The sequence below is a fragment of the Callionymus lyra genome, chromosome 2, assembly GCF_982586985.1.
Source record: "Callionymus lyra chromosome 2, fCalLyr1.hap1.1, whole genome shotgun sequence".
Taxonomy (NCBI): Eukaryota; Metazoa; Chordata; class Actinopteri; order Syngnathiformes; family Callionymidae; genus Callionymus; species Callionymus lyra.
Genome location: NC_141819.1, coordinates 12,853,496 through 12,872,745, shown reverse-complemented (window position 1 = coordinate 12,872,745; position 19,250 = coordinate 12,853,496).

The following is a 19,250-nucleotide window of genomic DNA, read 5'->3' as shown; positions in this document are numbered from 1 at the left end:
CACGATGAAAGAGGCAATGGCACGGTCCAAAGTCACCCGTCCATTCCGACGGTCCAGCATCTCTATAGCCAGAGAGAGAGAGGGAGGCGAGGCAAGCGGAAGGTGGGCGTGATGTCTTAATAGGGCCAAGCTGGTCGGAGCGCAGGACGGTAGCATCTGCCTGCATTGTCAGTGGCCAGGAATTTAATGGAAGGAACCGAGGGCCAAACGTTCAGCGGGACCAGATGAGGACAGAGATTAATGTTGCTGAGGTCACAGGCTTCCTCTGGCCACCGGGCCCTGCTTCTTATCTTGGACCCTGGCCGGCCAATTGATTCGTTGTGGGGCATCAGTCATCAAATAAACTCAGGTCAACGTTTTTACTCTGAAGCCCCGGCTCATGAGCAAGGCATCGTAAAATGTTGTGTATTTGCCAATGTATTAATATAGATAAAGCTCCAAGGAATTATTGATGGACGTCAGAGACTCGACTGTGTCACATTAACATGTAAGGCTTCTAGAGTAAACTAAACTGAACATATGTTGTTGTAGCACATATTGATTTTAGAAGTTGCTGATTTTTTATCTGGATTGGAAACTATCTCAAGCAAACAATTCAAAAAATCAATATTCCGAAATTAATTGTTGCGTTATGTCTCTAAATATACATTTTTTTTGTGCAAGATTCTACTCCATACCTTTTTTTCCAGGCTTCTATGCTTTTTACATGGCTGTCAGTGTATGGTGCACACTTGTGTCATCAGAGAGAATGTGTTATGTATACAGTTAAAAAGAAAATGTAAAAAAAAAGTCATACATGTGAATGACATGTGAAACACTATTCTAAAGAGGTCCACCAACATCTTAATCTTAATTTCCAACCAATACAAACAACCTTTCAAAATATGCAGAGTAGCGACAGAATCAATGGCTCCATACATTATCGGACATACTCACTCCTTATTAAGAGGAAATTGGGAAGCACTTGTACACAACCGGGATTGAGGCTCTATTGCGAGAGTATATTAAGTAAGTAAGTAATTTATATTTGTAGAGCGCTTTTCCAGACCAGGCTCACAAAGTGCCAAAACAATCAAAACAATACCCAATAAAATATATACTAAAAAGATGAAGACAACACCGAGACCAACACAGGAGTCTCAGAAAATCAAGTAAAAGCCTGCATTAATAAAAATTTCATCAGATGTTTCTTGAAGGAGTCAGTAGATCATCAAACACAGTGGGAGAGGAAGATAGTTCCAAAGCTTAGGAGCAACAGTCTGGAATGATTTCATTCCTCCGGTGCCGTGTTCAGGAACCATCAGTAGATTCTGATCCACAGACCTCAGAGCCCGAGCTGGGGTGCAAGTCTGGATCAGATCACTGATGGAAGGTCTGACCTTGAATAGCTCTGAAAGTAAGAACCAGAATTTTAAAGTTGATCATGAAAGAAACTGGCAGCCAGTGAAGAGTTTTAAGGATCGGAGAAATGTGAGTTCTTCTACTAGAGCGAGTCAGAATTCCCGCTGTAGAATTTTGTATCAACTGCAGGCGAGACAGATCCTTCTTGTTTAGACATGAAAACAAACCGTTGTAATAGTCCAGACAAGAAGAAACAAACACATGGATTATAAGATCCAGATCATGTTGTGAATTTTTTTCCTAAATTTAGAGATTTTTCTCAGTTGAAGGAAACAGTTTCTGGTCAATTTTCTGCAGTGTTGAACTAGAGACATGTATGCATGTTCAAACCCATTGTCCTGGATGACCATGTCCACCATCCAGGGTCTCCAGAGTGGACTCACCCCAGCTTGTGTTCTGGGCTGGTTGAGGTACTCCAGATTGAATAATAGCTCCCCATGCCTCGAGGGCCTGCAGACAGAAATCATGCAGTGAGTCCAACAGGATGTCAGCACTCCAGGGATCTAATCCGGTACCTTCGCCTCTATTTGGAACAGAAACCAGTTCTGCCGTGAGCAGAGGTGCTTCAGCCTCACTGTGGTGCAGCCCCAGTGCCCGAACTAAGCCCATAGGAGCATTAGGTCCGACCACAGATATTTGAATGGGGATATCAGCAGGAACCTTTTTCGGCTTGGTTAACTTTATTGTTTTATCACTGTTGTTACGATGTAATAACATCGAAATCCTGTCTTAGCCCTGGAGAGTTTGTCATACAATGTAAACAGAGTTAAAGAGGATTATTTTATTTTTTTTGACTCTGCATGTGCTGATGAGTTGCAGCCGTGAGTCAGAAACTAAATCCATCCACAGCGAGACCACTCTTAACTCCACTCGTCCTCTCTGGTACTTTGACGCATCTTTGTTCTTTTCAGTCCATCTTCTTTGGACCATGGGCATCTGCTCAAGGTAGTTCTTAGCGGAATCTCCATTGCCTCGCTTTTTAATCTCGGGTTTTGGAGTCAGCCTGCCACTTATTGGGAAGCTTAAATCCATTGGTCGAGAGTGAAATTAATTGTGTGCTAAGCAGAGTGGAATTAATGGCTTGAACTGAAACCTGTGGCAGCGGCTGGCTTAGCCCTTTGCCGATCCCCCTGATCCTGCTTGTTACAGGAGCTTGGCCATTGTAGACGATGAGATGATTGTGAGGTTTCAGTCTCTTGTCTCTGTTTCTTTTGTCTATCGGGGGAGTTCAGGGATCTTTCTCTTTGTCCGCGGCCGTGTTCTTTTCAGGCGGTATCACAGCTGGCCCTTTTAATTCACTCGGGAGAACCAAACCCCCCAGGAGGCTACTGTAAACACACGCTCATCGGAAATGTACTTCATGAGAAGATTGTGAATGGAAAACCAAGGTGACCCCAAAACTTGGAAGTCGAAAGAGAAACAATTTCAGAGATAAAAACTTAACATTCCTTCTTTTTTTGTGCCGAAATATTCAATGTTTACTTTATTTAATCTTCTTGTCTTTGAAAATACGTCGCTGAGATTGTTGAGAAATGCATCCGGTTGTTTTCGGGAATCCCTGGCGTGAGGTGTCTAGCCATCTGCTCCCTTTAAAGAATGCTGACTCATTGAGCTTCCCTAAATAGAACCACTATACGGTCAAACAATTACCCTAAACAGCTTGGTAATGGTTTCATGGCGTCTAAAGTGACGGGCCGCAAAATAAAACTACAGGATCCCCACAAAACCCTTACATGGTTGTAAATATGTATTAACCAGAAAATGGGCCTTGTGTGGTCATCATTTAAAAGAGACAAAGACTGGCCCTCGGACAAAGAGCCACGATGCAGTAAGAAAGAGGGGATTCTACTTAGCTAATGAGTCGCCCCCATAGACATGTAAAGGTCTGAGTCTTTAAGCGAGAGCGGTCGTCCCGTAGGCCGGGCCTGATGGACTGTAAAACGTGGAGGTCTGGGCCAGTTTACCCACTGTCCATTGTGGTGATGCTAATTCACCTGAGGCCCTATTTTTTGTCCCACTTTTATTATGGCGGGACAAACTGATAAACCAGAAAGGAGGGAACAGGCTTTGTTGAGTGCTTGTTTGTTATCTAAAAATTCCTCTCTGTGTGAGAAACAAATGAAAATTTTACGTATTGACAACTGAGAAGGAGCCACTTTAGTCCAGGGCCCTTCACTGTCAACGGTTTTGGATGATGCGCTACTTACTCACAAGGGCCGTCAACCACCGAGTGGAACCGACACAAGAGTCTTTCTTTCTTCACAGCCTCATGTTAAATGCAGTTAAATATTATTTGAATCTTACTTCTGAAGGGATGCAGCAACTTTTGTTGCGTAGAAAACCCCGGAAAAGCCTTCATCTCATTATCGCATCTAACCGCCTGAATTGAGGGGATATCTGTGTTTTTGTGTCGGAGAAGATGGGGGCTCGGAGATTACGCCGACGATTGAAATGTAAAACAGTTTTTGCAATTACCCATAACCTCGGCACGAACCTTGCGTGAAACAATGCAACTAGTTTCAAAGGCTGAGAGGCAGGCTCATCCCTGAGAGGCGTGGATAGATAACAAGACGGCATCATTAAAGGTAAAGCCAGGAAAAGGGGAGATTTTCATTTTATCTTGGTGCGCAGTGATTGCGATCAACAAAGCTGCCTATACAGTCAAACACTCTTTGAGTCTTCATTTAGTGAATAGTGAGATAATTCATGATGCGTCGAAAGGGGATCAGGTTGACGGCAGATCTTTGATTATGATGTTTGCTCTGTGAAAAATTCTCTTTCTCTGCCTCATAATAACTACTTATATCTAGTATGTTCTGGTGTCCGCAGATCCCGATAAAGGGTCACTTCCGGCCTGAGGTTAGTGCTTGAACTTAAGAATTTTTACATGTAACATTTTACTAAACTATCAAAATTTTGTAAATAAAGTGATTTACAATTTGACACATTTTACAAAGATGGATACTAAATCTTCACAAAACATACAAGTCTAAATCAACACTATTAAGTGACTCAAAAAGTGTCCACGAAAAGTAGTGGCAAATTCCATTACAAAATTCTGGCCAAAATTGTATAGCAGTCTAAATTTTGGCTAAATGTGTACATTTACTAAACTGTGTTTAACAGAATACATGAGTTTGATTGCAATACTTTCTTTTCATTGTTGGCAGTGCAATGTTTCTTTAAGTATTTCTGTGTTTTTACCATCACCGAACACACAATCAAATTCGGTTTCACTTATATTGTTAGTCAAATTGTTGAATAAGCTATGTTACTTCGCTTACCTTAATCACTAGCATATATACGTATGGTCTCCATCTCAACATGAATATTAAACTTCTTTGAAAACATCAGTTGCCTCTAACTAGGGCTGGGTATCAAACTGAGGTACCGACCGAAATGCTTCTGTATCAAGTATCAAAATACTTATATTTTTCTGTGTCAATTTTCACAAATGATCAAACTTTGATGACGTGTGGATTTCTCTGAAGAAAAAAGTGTCAATGCAGTGAATAAACAGAATACATTTTAACCTTTAAGGTTTTCTTTAGAACTTGAAATTATTTGTTTTTCATTTTGTTCCTTGAAGCAAAGTGGAAATTTAACAATTCTTAAAAATGTACGATGTGTGATGTAATTTTCTTTCTGTTGGTAGTACTTAAAAAAAAATAGTTCAAGAACCAGTATCGAAATTGTATGATTGATACCTAACCTGCCTCTAACACTAACCAGTGTAAGCATATCAAAGAAGTCGCTAACTAGCATCAAGCTACGTAGAACCATAATGAGGTCCTTCCTTCTTCTGTATGAACTCAATGTTCCATTTCTATTTGGTCCCCATGAGACGCACATGTCTTCCTGACTCATTTGTGTCGACATTTACATTTCACCAAACATGCAAATACAGACGTGTGAGGTAATATTTACCAGCTCAACATCATTATTTGACACTGTCTCCTGGATAGTCCACAAGAATCACGCGTCACAAACAACCCTCCTGCAAACAAGCTGGATTTCTCTTTTGGAGATAAAAGTGTAGAACGTTCTCCTTTTTTAAAAAGTATTCATCTACCACCCGGGGAGGATTTGTGATGTTTAAAAGACCGTTTACTGTAAATACTCCTTAATTATGATTTTTTTTAAATTTGCTGATATATCATTTAACCAACATTTTCTAACAAGTGTGCGGGTACTTTGTAGAAAACTCTTGTGATTGATGTTCCATTTCCAAAATAGCGTCTTTTGTCTCGTGACGCGTCTGATTTGGCTAAACCCTGGGGATCGGTTGCATCATTTGTTCGTGGATTACTCCTTCATGACCCACCATTTCTGTCTGATTCGGAGGGACGTGAAAGGCCTTGCACAGGGCCGGATTTAGCAGATATTTGCATGCTAATGTCTTCGGTACAATCCGACGGAGACAACAGATATAGGATCAGAGCAACTGCTACCTTTTCAATCAAAAAGAATCGGTCCCTTCTTTTTTCTTTTTTTTTCCAGGGAGGTCTTTTGATCGTCACTAACGGCAGAGGCTGTTTTTCCCTCTTTGGTTGATGGGTGGCCAGAAGAAACGGACTTTGGCAGCTCTAGCTTTAATTGAAGTCTGATGCTGTAAAACAAAACTCATGGACAAGGAGTACTTTGTGCGATGAAGTCCCATTTCATGAACAGGTGACTGTGTGTACCATGATGGCCCCAGTTCTCACATGGAAGGACCAAAACAAATCGCAATCGTAAAAAACAGAAATTAAATGTATTTTAGAAATGGAGTGAATATCCTAAATCTTGTTTAAACACAATTTAGCTCCAAAAATGCAACTTGTTTTTTATTCTTTAAGCAATATTTGGGGCAAGGTCTCATCACTGGCACCATCACATGTACTTCTCTACTGTAATGTATTTCTGACGCCAGAATATGACAATTTTTGTTTATTTTATCTATTTATATATATTATATAACCAGATAACCCAGTCTGTAATAATGACTTCTATGTTATCAAAGAAGTAACCAGAAATACCCCATAGAAGTGCCTTTAAAAAATGTTACAATATACTGATTTTCTCTTTTTCAAGATCCCTTTTGATCTTCTTCGCTTTCTTCTTGAGGCCGCCCTTAAATTACTTCATATTAAAGGTCATCGTGTCTCCGCTTGACCTCCACCCACTCCAGAACGACCCAGATCCCCTTTCCCCAATCTGCTACCCTGACAGAGCCAGCACCACGGGCAGATGTGGGACGTGAGCTTCCGAGGTGTTTACCATCTCCATCCTCTCTGTCAACACTCCACATTCTGTGCTGCTCAGTCGCCCACAAAGAGAGGCAGAGATCTTTTGTCTGAGTCGAGTTCAGATGAAGCAGCAAACCGTCAAACACGGACTGGGATAAAGGTTTTAGGAGCTGCGTTTGAAGTCCGATAGGCTGCTGGCGTTTTGTGCTTTGAGAGAGAGAGCTCTGCTTTTGCCTTTAGTCGTTGAGTCTCTGGGCAAATATTACTTTTTGTTTGGCCTTTTCAAACTGACCAGAAGATGAGCTGTAACGATGAAGTGGGCTTAAATGTACAGCTTTCACCTCGAGTGGGGGATTTGCTCCATCTGGTGATCCACGGTTTATACAGTAAAACTGTTGCAAGATACTTTCTTTCACCCCCTTTTTGATTAACAAACTAATTTACTATAGAATGTTTTCATCAAAATGACTGGTTTACGGTCTGTTCCATAAGCAATCTTATTAAAAAAATAAGGGTTGGATCATAAATCAGCCTGACATTTCTAAAGTATCATTTTTATTATTGTATCAAATAAAAGTCAATATTTCTCTTGATTAACTGACTTGTGTGAAACAAACATGTAATTCAATTCAACAAGAAACAAGGCAAGAATCTCATTTAAATGAAAATACAATCAAATTAGTAAAACTTCCCTGATCTAAGAAAGGTGTTGGTTCATGGTTCAAGATGCCATTCCATCGACAGTATTAACCTCCACTCCAACATGTACTTGAGTCAGGAGTATTCGACTTCAACGGCTGTACCTTTCAACTCTAAACCATGTCATCGTGTTTCCAACGATATCCTATGTTATCATCATAGGTTGATTTATTTCACCGATTGAATTGTTTGCCATGTTTTATACGATCGTTGTGTGAAAGCTTCTACCCACATTAGCATCTGTGCTAAGATAGCAAAACTTCTAAATTCAGTTGAAAATGGACCAATTCTCCTAATCTCCAAATCTAAATTTGCACTTTTCTAGCAAATCCTGCAAATGTCAATGCACTCCATCATAAATATTGATTAATATTAAAGAGTCAAAATGATCCTGAAGGGGTGATCATGGATTGTGTCATTGCATAATAGAATGTGTGTCTTTGTTCCTATTTTAGTACCTGTAGTGCTTGGGTCACATCGTATCATCCCACCACATCAGCTGACCCCGATTTCACGGGTGAGGGACAAGCAGTGGTTTGTTAGTCGTTACATCTGTGACAATGGGTGTTAAAAAGACGAGTCCTGTGACTTATCAGGCCGCTTTACGGCCCCTCGCTGGCACCTCTTCAGTCTACGCTTTATCTCTCGTGGTCATGTGAAACCACCGGGGGCTTTTCAAAATGTCAAATGTCAACTTGCAACATGTGACTCGTAGGAGATTCAACTGACCACTTGATTTAAAAGAGACATATATATTTACTGAAGACTTGAGTATCAGATTACGATAGTTCCAATATGATAACTTAATAATCGCTGAGATTTTTGTTTAGCCAACACTGGGGAAATGTAGTTCTTGAAAAAAAATGCAAGTTGTATGAATTGTAGTTAATAAAAGTGTATTAAATAGTGCTACAACTTCTGGATGATCTCCAAATTTGAGTGAATCTCCTAAAGTGAAGCCGTTATTATGTCATAATGGGCTTTGAGATTGTAACCTCTTGTTCGCCCAGATCTCAGACGGGGGAGAATTTTATATAGTTAATAAATTCAAATCCCGATCCGGGACTTACTGCGTCTTGGAGGGGAAGACTTCAACATTTGTTGAAACATATAAGTCAGGAGAGTTGGAGTTTTGGTATTGGTTGCCGTTTAAAATAAAGCTTTTTTTGTGAAGCTTTGACTCTGGTCCATGGTTGAGTCCATTTACAACTTTATAGATACAACACGATAATAAAAGCAATGACTGGTGAAGGTCCAGTTGATTAAACCAGCCCCTCAACAAGTTAGAAAAAGTACCAATGGGCCACTTTCTTTGTCACAAGGTCCAACCATCGGGTCTGTGCGCTGACGGATTGAATTTGTACCACCAGACCCATGTCAATTAAAACAGCTGATTTGGCATTTTAATTAAAGAGTTGATGAATTCATGTTCCCTCAATTCCTGCTTGAACGTTCCTATAAGACGCAGCAGAAAATAGACACTCCTACTTTTGGTCTGAGTTTGCATTAGTTCTATTTGTTCAGGCTCTTCCTTGATTTTCTGGAACTCCTGTTGTGTTATCAGTTTTATCTTGATTTTTAAAATATATACTTTATTGAATATTGTTTTGATTGTTTAACTGCTTTGTGACCCCGGTCTAGAAAAGCGCTATACAAATAAAAATTACTTACTTACTTACTATTATCCAGGCAGCAAAAACAACACTGCGACCGCTTTTGGTGTAAATTTAAGGTAGAAGCTTCTAAAATTTTAACCTAGTTAAGCAGATCACCTGGTCTGATCTTAATCAAGCTAACACCTTCCTGCAGGCTCAGCCGTGCTATCAACTGCATTATTTATGTTTATTCAGACTAATAAATAAATGTACCGTTGTCCCCCATGGTGTTTGCAAGAGTCTTAAAAGTCCAGTCGTCCTTTCGTAGTTAGCAAACGTCACGTCACTTGCTTGTTGACTAAAGTCATTAGCCAAACTCACAGTTGTAACCGACTCGGGTGAAAACCACTGAAAATAATTTGGAATATTTACTTTAGGATTAGGAAGTTGCAACAGTTTTGTTGTTTGTGAAAACAGGGAAAAGCTTCTTCAGGGTCAGTTAACAGAGCATATTTGAAGTAGAAGATGTTTGATGTTTTTTAAGTAAAAAAAAAAAAAAAAACACCCCTCCTTCCCACACCCTCGCCTAACAGCAGATAAAGATATTAGACACAGAGGCAGCTATTCATCGTGGTTATGGTCCATCGTAAAGCAGATGATAAGTACACTGTTAAGGCGCGGTCAATCCATATTACTGATGTAATGGCTGTTTAATGTCTGTGTCGTCTCCCGGTTTAGTGTTTTAAGTGGCGGCTGATTGCAGGAACGCAGGCAGGGTCCTCTCTTTTCCACAGACTGTCGTAACACCGGGGCCACGACCCGCTTTACGCCCGTCCCTGCCTCCTCTGCCCACCCTGCGACTCCGGCGATCATCCATTTTCCGAGCTCACGTCGTCCTTTTATGAAGTAGAGCGGCGGACGCTAAGGGGCGGCGGTTTCGCTCATAAGGCGAGGGGGGGTGAGAGTGTGTCGTCCATCAGGCGATTCCGGGCTCTCTGTCTCCCGACGATGATATCACTGGAGCCAGACGCACACACATCAACGCCAGCCCATAATGTGTCGCCTCGCCTGAGGCGGCTCGTCTGCAGGCTGTGCAGGTGACTCACACACACACACACTCCCTCCCTCGCCCTTTTTCGGCCCTGATGGAGTGTGTGTGACTGTGGAGTCTTGTGTCTGCAGGAGTCCAGGGGTGTGTGAGTGGCGTCATCCCCGTTACGCTCACTCGATGGAACAAGCGGAACAGATCGCCGAAGTGATATATTAAGTGAGATCCCGGAGTGTGCCTTCTGAACTCATGGGTGACTCAACTAATAGCTGAACCCGAGGTGTGACATCATCACCTCGTGACCAGGCACTGAAGGGGACGGTTTGGCGTCGTCTGCTGTGCTCGCGTTGTTGAGTTGTTGTGTACGAATTTGATTCATTTATAAGTTGTTATCATTCAACACAACTGTCATTTTTTTTATATATAAAAATATATGTTTCATGTCGGAATAACTATTTATAGATTTTAATTTCCCTTCGTCTGACTAAGCTACATAGGTTCTGTCCAGAAAGTAATTCCCAGGTATCTTGGGGTCTTGTTCACAAGTGAGGGAAAGAAAGATCAATACGTGGATCAGTGAAGGGCCTTAACTTATGAGGTAACTTTATTGGTGTTTTGTGACGAAGAAAGAGCTGAGCCAAAAGGCAAAGTCCCTTATTTATCGGTCCAGCTAGTGACTGACGAAACACAATTCTGGATACAAGTACTTAAGGTAAGGTAAGGTAAGGTAGAACTTTATTGATCCCTCAGCAAATACAGCAATTTTTAATAAAAAATAAATCAAAATAAAATAAGAACAAAAAGAAAGAGAAATAAAAGAAAGAACAAGATGATACAATCTAAGTGTAAAAATAAAGAGCATAGATCAAAGAAAAATAACAAAGACGAAGGATACAAAGATTAACATAGAATAGAGCATCATGATACTTCTACTCCACTCCTGCCCCCGAACTCGGAATTGTACAATTGAATAGCCTGAGGAATGAATGAGTCCTTGAGTGCTTGAATTGATTCTCCCCCTTTAGAGGTGAGGAGCTCAGTCATTTGAGAGGGACTCAAAGTAGAACGTCTCCTTCCTACCTCAGGCTTTTCTTAGGCTGCTGCTCCCCTGATCCGACATCAGATAAACTGGATCATAGTGTGATCTGCACCATTGGATGTAACAACCGAACCCAAGATCATTTAATATCTAGCACTTCAACATCTTCGAGTCTTGCTGGAGTACAAAAAAAAGACGATGCTCTGTGGATGTTGGTAAATTTCCAGCCCTGGCCTCATCCGTTTTGTGGATCAACATGATGCAAATCTGCAGTTGAGTAGGTTTGGAAGTCGGCCATCTTCTCGGAGTCGAGCTTTATATTCCAAGCAGGAACTGTACGAGGGGTTTAGTGGTCGAGGAAATGACACAAACATTACAGGACAGTTGTGGTAAGTGTCAGAACACGATCTGGGAAATCCTCGCGATCCAGGAACGCAGTCGCAATGGCCTGTTTTCGATCCGCCATGTTGATGGAAAACTGATTTGGACAAAAAAAAACGAAATACTGTGTCAGTGCGGGATTTGTATCCATGTGTGTTGCATTCAAAAACATAATTTTATTCATAGAGCCGGGAATGTATTGTCGCTTTGAGTATATATTTAGATTTTACGACAGATAAAGAGGACCACGAACAATAGTCTGTGTACATTTACTCTAATCATCAGTACTTCTTTCTCTTCTACGATGTACACTTAGTCGAAACATGACACAATTATTTACCCGTTGATAAACTGGGGGCGTCAAGAAAGATCCACTTTTTTATTACGATCAAGAAACATCTTAAGACGTTTTTATTTGTTCAGGCTTTTCCTTGATTTTCTGGAACTCCCGTTGTGTTATCAGTTTTATCTTGATCTTAAAAATATATACTTTATTGAATATTGTTTTGATTGTTTAAGCGCTTTGTGACCCTGGTCTGGAAAAGCGCTATACAAATAAAAATGACTTACTTACTTAAAAACAAACAACTGAAGAGCTCACGTCATTGTTTTCCTCTTAACTTAAACTGACATGTTGGCCAACAAAAACTTTCCCTGAAACGTCTTAATAGTTATCTTGAGTTAAACCACTAAATGATATAGACACCATGAATCGCTTTTTAGAAAACGATGTTTTAAGACTCGATGAGACGCTACGTCGTTGGCTATATATATAAAGTTGTGTATTTTGGATCGACGCAGATTGGTTGCCGATTTCAATGATCGTGTTCTACTTTGTTTTTGTCTGAATCTGCCGTAAAAACATGGAGGATCAAAAAATGACAGTGTGGACTGACACTTAGCGTTAGCTATATTGCTAACTAGCATTAGCTTGTCGCTTCATAATTTTCACATATACAAAGATGCAAAACAGAAGTGAAGAAACCATCCCTTTAATTAAAAAAAAAACATGAATCTTCCTGGCATGACACGAATATAGAAATAATCTCAACTATGATCGGTTAAGAAATAATATGTCATCTGACACCGTCGAAACGTCGAAGAAATATGGTTTATCTCTTCAGAAATAGATAGATAGATAAACTTTATTGAAATAACCGAGTATAAAACTTTCAATATACCGTATTTAGTTAATGGAAGCCATAGAGATTCCCTGTGTTGTTGTCAAGACGGTCATAAGACTCTCCTCACCTAATGTAACAAGTGTCACTCGCACAGAACGGAAGCGTGTTCTTTAGTTTACAACGCAATATAAACGCTGCGTGTGTATAAATGAAAATGGTCGGTTGCTCTTTTTGAAGGGTCGAAGTTCTGTTTTATCATCCACCGTGAGTGAACCTGCCCGCCTGCTGTCGGATGATGTTTATAGTTCTTATCAGGCTTCACAGCAGACACTATCTCACACACTGACACACACACACACACTCACACTAAACACACACGACTCTGACCTCTTGATTGCTTTAGTGTCTGAAACTGCACGCAGGCCAAACAAACATGCGCGAGCAACCGTACACACACAGGCCCAATTTCCTCGGGATCAGACTTTTCCCACACTGATAGACATCTGGAGCTCGCCATAAAGCATAGTCTTGGATCACAGGGCACAACACGGGACCCTCCTCTTTTCTTCCTCAGCCCACTTAGATCTCTCTTGACTCCCAAGGCTGATAAGGAGCCTCCCTTTCACCCCCTTTCCTGCTTTTCCTCACGGCTGCTTTTTTTTAATTTTTCGCTTCACTTTCTTGTGCCTGCTGTCTAATAATTAAAAAGACTGTCAGCGCCCCCCCCCCCCCCCCCCCCTCGAATGGTGCCTCGCTCGCTTCATGTCACCGGCCATAACTCTGACGCTTCCCTGACCTCATCGTCATAGAAAAACTGCATGATCTCAGCTTTAAAGGGGGTGAAATAAAAAAATAAATAAAAAAATCACCTGCCTCCCCCAAATATCTCCGCTATTTCTATGATGTCATGATTGAATGTCCAATAGATATGCGGTGGAAACGGACGTTGTTTATGCTTCACTCCGACGATCATTAGCCGGACACGTCTGGCTCTCGCTGTAAATCATCTGCTCTCTGTCGACCCGTGAAGAGCCATAAAGTGAGGCCGACTCCACACAGCGCCGCTAATTGATCTTTCATGGAGCCAACGCCGGCTTTACGTCTGTACATATATCATTTCTTTCATTACGTTTGAAATTTAGAATTATTACATTAGTGTCAATAAAGTTTTGATACTCGGCTTACAACGGTATGTTTTGATTAAGATGGTTTCTAGTGTTTCTATAAGAAGATATATCCATGTACACTGAGGCTATTTGACTTTTATTTTTTGAAAACTTCCGAAAAAGGAAGTTGAAAAAAAAAAAACAACAATATTTTGATACAAAAAGGATATTTTCATTGACAATTTAAAAAAAAAGGTGTTGTATGTTCATGTTTCACTTTGCCTTCAAGGTTGCGTGCACCTTAACATTTAAAAACGTTGTGTTTGTTCAGCGCCGCACACGCCCTGCAAAAGTGTTGCATTTACAGGAATTGTGAAATACTTGAAATTCTGGTTCAACAAACAAATGAAAAGTATGTCAAACAACCTTCGATGTGCATTTCCGTGATAACGATATAACTTGGTTTGATGTCGAAACACTTGGCGTTTTTTTTAGAACACACAAATAAGTTGATATAAAGTAAAGATCAACTAATGTGTTGAGTTAAGTGTGTCTTAAGTAGACGTTGGGCTCTATTGTATCATCAGTGTGTGTTTGTACAAAACTCTTTTCATTGAAATATTGACATTAGAAAATGATCTTAAGCCCCGCCCACTGAAAACACTGTTTTTCTGGAGATTAAATCTTGTTTACCATAACCACACCCACTCTGCTGTGATTGGTCAAACATCAGGGTTTGTCACCGTGCATCAATACAGGAAGTCTCCACCTTCATGTGACTTGTTGTATGAACAAAGCGGAGGAGTGAAGCCATTATTACATCATAATGGACTCTGCTCTTGTAACCTCTCGTTCGCCCAGATTTCAAACGGGGGAGAACTTTATAAAGTAATGAGTTCAAAAAATGCTCATGATGAGGGACTTACTGCATCTTTGCATTAGTTCCCATTTTATGTTTCTTGTTTTTAAAACGTACATCAAACGGCTCTTGTTGTGTTGTTGGACCACAAGGCCACTATTATTATTTTTTCTGCTTATTCTCTTCCAGGCGCCTGAATCAAACCCAAAACCCGGGTGTCAACTTTTGACCCACAAATCATTTTAAGTGTCCCACAAGAGCCATAATAGCTTTGGACTTCCTTTGCAGATCAATAATGATTTTTATGTTTTCCTGTTTAACTGGCTGTTTCTGAGCAAGTAAGAATTATTAATGAAACTTCCCAAACATTTCAATAGACAGTAAAAAAAAAAAAGGAGGACAGACATCATAGAGATGATGATTCTGTTTAGACTTTTATTTCCCTTTAAAGGGAATTCATAACTTGTCGGCTTGTAACTGTGTTTACAATTGTAACCTTTATTATTTCACACGGTGAGAGGGAACTAGAGGTCATCATGAAAGAAACTAACCAGTCACTTATCTGAGGTTTTTTTATTTTTTATTGAGGCTGCCGTTCTTCCAGCTAAGCAGTTTCAGTGGGACACACAGAGGTCACGTTGTCACTCAGTCATGCCAAGGGTGCGTTGTATCTTATCAGTGAGTTCTTACAGTGCTAGAAGTGGAAGGAAACATTTAATTATTGACTTTGATGATTACCTTTAGCCAGACAGTTGCTCTTAAACAGCAATGTGGCTTTTATACAAGGCAATAAAAAAAGTCTATGTAATATCGGAAACGCAGGGTTCGAATTTCATCGCGGCAACGACGGCACTTGCAGTGACCGACCTCCACACTTGACGTAATGCCCTGTAAAATGTACGCGTGTTTACAGCATCAACTTGCCGTGAATTCGTTAATAATTACTGGTAGCGTAATTGTTACGTCGAATGAACATAATAAAATCGCCCCGACTTTAACTCTTATTTAACATTTTCAACTGTTCAATATCTAACAGTAAACAACACTCGTTACATCAGCTTCTCGAGTGAGGTAAGGTGTCCGGTGAATTTTGGTCATGTAGCGAACTTTAAAAATGCCGAGCAAGGAAAGGATAAAAAAAAAGGAAAGATGAGGGATTACAGGCTTTTTGGAAAAAAAAGTAGCAAAATACACAACTTTTATAGGTAAGTTTGTTACATTGTTTATATGCAATGCTAAAAGTATTTAGTGGTTCGTTTGGCCCTCGAAACTCGCCGGTTCCCAAACCTGTCAATGTTGTTTTTGTGTTTGTTTATTTAGATTCGGCGGCCGTCAGCGACCAAGTGTGTAACATACGTGGATTTGTATACTTTTTGTAAACATTGAATGCGACCCGCTAATGAAAAATATTGATAGAATAATAATTGCATAGCGTTTTATATATTCCTTTATAATTTCCTTTACAATATATATATATATATATATACACACACACACACACACACACACACACACACACACACACACACACACACACACACACACACACACACACACACACACACACACACACACACACACACACACACACACACACACACACACACATTTGGTTTTGTGCCCCTACTTTGAAAGAAATGTTTGCCTTAGTGCCCTTCCAACTTGCCTTGGTTCCCTAAAATGTATTCTCTTCTTTAGGGCAACACTTGCCTTGACCTTTAAAAAGTTTTATTTCGAAGCCTGGAAATGTTTTTTGCTATGTAGCCCAAGTACACATGTATCCTGTCGTTCACACAGCTGGTGTGTTTCATGACTCATTCGCCTGATGTACCGAGGGGATGTGTGGAGATATGAAAGGATGATCTGTACGACATGTATAGTCATCTCTTCACCCAACACTCCTGCCCACGTATGGCCTGGTTATGCAGTCCAAGAAATGCTTTTGGAACTTTAAGTGCATCTTGTTTTTTTGGGGTCTGGGAAACACCAGAAAAAAACTGTTTGTTTTTTTGGGGTCTGGGAAACACCAGAATGGTACTGGATACGTCCAATGTTTTCAAAACTGACGAGCTAAAAAAAGAAGACACTGAAAATCCATGTTTTGTGATAGAAAAGAATATGGGTTTTTAGCCGCACGCGTGCGAGTTAAGTGGTTAACATCCTGACTATAATGGACTCTGAGGCGTCTTAAACTGTCGTAGTTCACGTGAACGAGCGACGGCAGGGAATAGCGCGGCCTCCCTACGACGATGGAGATGGATCTTCGAGCGTCTATGATTAGAGGGGGGATCCCCGAGCCAGCCTCCGCCACAGCGCCAGATATGGGAGTGTGGGAATGAGACTGAGGGCTGGCAGACTAACAAGGTCTAACGCAGAGGGGGGAGGCCCAAACCAACATGGCACCGAGACTGCTTATTCAAGTGTCCCAGCCAGCCGGGCTGAGTGTGTGTTTGGCCACTTATCCTCATCACTGGTTGAAATAAATTGCAGCCATCCTCGAGTCTTGAATCAGGCTGACCGGCACACATTATGTTTCCTACAGCCTCTTCCTTTTTTTTTCTCTCGCAGGGTTTTTTTTTTGGAGGGGTGTTTGGAACAGAAGTGTGTGTTGATGTGGAAAGTGGAAGTTTGGAAGAGTTGTGGATTTCTTCTTGGCCTCGGCCACGATGTCAGATATAGTCATGAGTGTGTCAAAGAGTTTAGAAAACGATCAAACACAAAAGGAAAAACATTGGATTGTCGATTCTTAAATGCATTATGAAGAGCATGAATCTAGCAAATGAATTAGAAATAAATAAAGCAATTTATTTGAATTATGTGTATGCGTAATGTTACCTTAACCAGGGATCTATTGTTATTTTTTTATTTAAAAGATGGATAGATAAAACTTAAAAAGATACTAGAGCTGAATATTCAACTCAAGTTGCTTGAATGATATTTGAACCCTTTTTTTTTTTTTTTTTAGAATTCTGACCTGCTCTAGTAGAAGAACTCACATTTCCCCGATCCTTAAAACTCTGCATTGGCTGCCAGTTTCTTTCAGGATCAATTTTAAAATTCTTTCAGATCTATTCATGGTCAGGTTATGTATTTTTAACTTTGTATCTCTTTTGATTGTTTGTGACCCTGTTCTAGAAAGCCCCTTTACAAATAACTAATACTTACTTACTTACTTGCTTACTTAGCTGCAAACAAAGTTGTATATTGTAACCTGGACAATGTCCAAATAATTAATCTTTTAATCAGGTTTATTTATTTTTTTAAGTCAACTCCGAAAATGTCAAGAAAATACAAAGCAATCTTAACGTTACATTGTTAATTTTAGCATTAATTTAAATAAATCTCGTAGCTCATGCTTCACATTTGAAGTCCTGTCATATCTTGAAATAAAAAAAGTTGTCATAGTCTGCCGACTAATCGCACTGACGTGAGACATCGGATCCACCGAGCTAAACGACTAAAAGCAAGTGAGGACACGTCCCCGGGGACTGATATTTAGATCTGGGCCGCCCGCTCAGGAACTGAGCAAGAGGTCAGCTTTATTTTTGCGACACCCTGTTTTTGAAAAAAAAAAGGAAAAGAAAAAAGGCACCAGGTCGTATCACCTTCCTCCAGCTGGCAGACAGATCAGGGCGGCCGAGGCCTGCTTATGTCATCAGTATAGTCTGTGTGAGAAGAGAGTGTCTGTGCAGACCTGTTTTATGAGCCGTGGGCAAGCCTGGTGCAGCAGCAGGTGTTTGCAGCGTATTTTTAGGCCCTGTTGCGAAGGAGCGCAACAGGTTGAAGTACATTTGTGACGTGGAACTGAATGATATCTATGTTGTTTTCATTTAAAAGTGTAACACAAAAAAGAAATGTATGAAAGTATAACAAAAAAAAGAAATGTATAACAACATTTTTTTTGATTTAAACTAATGAAGATATAAAATTAGATGTTATCATACATTGCTGAGGCCAAACTGTATTGTGTTTATTTATTTTATATACTGTACATTATCTTGCAGATGACATATTCCTGAAATTGCTCACATATACAGTACATTGAATTAACTTTATTGACACTGATAATAATGCAGGTTTGTTTAAATTGTTTGCAATTTCCAATATTTATGTATGTATTTCTCATGTTTTTGTGAAATAATGTAGTACAAAATGTTGTTTTTCTTCAAAAGTATCAATGCTACATCCTCATACAAGGACATTACAATAATAAAAACGAATATAGTGTAGTAATATTAGAAGCTTTGATCAATATTGGTGAAAACACAATGGCAGGAACGTCGGCAAAAGACTTCAACAGCAGCTAGAAAACTGAAACTTTAAACATTTGATACATTTATCGGAAAAAAACCATGTCCAGTATTAACAATAAATTTCTTATAAAGCATCAGAATTTCAAATGCTGAAAATGTTAGTAATTATATTTAGATTAGCACTGTATCAAAACAGACATTTCAACGTGTGATTTTGTAAAATTAGTTTTGTTGTTATAAACTAAGGAAATATTTATTAAGGAAAATCAGTATTGGTTGTGTTTCCGTGTGTAGTCCAAAAATAAATAACTATTATTACCAAGTTTAAATATTCCTCAAGGTCAGCACTTTACTTCGCCGTCCGCTCCCGCATACAAATACAGGAAAAGACACACAATCCGACTGGTGTCGCAACAACTTCCTCCGTGACCTCAGCTCGAGGAGCTCCATATGTTTTCGGATTCGCAGACAACAAACTCGTAAGGCCGATCGTCAGCAGCTGATGAACATAAATATC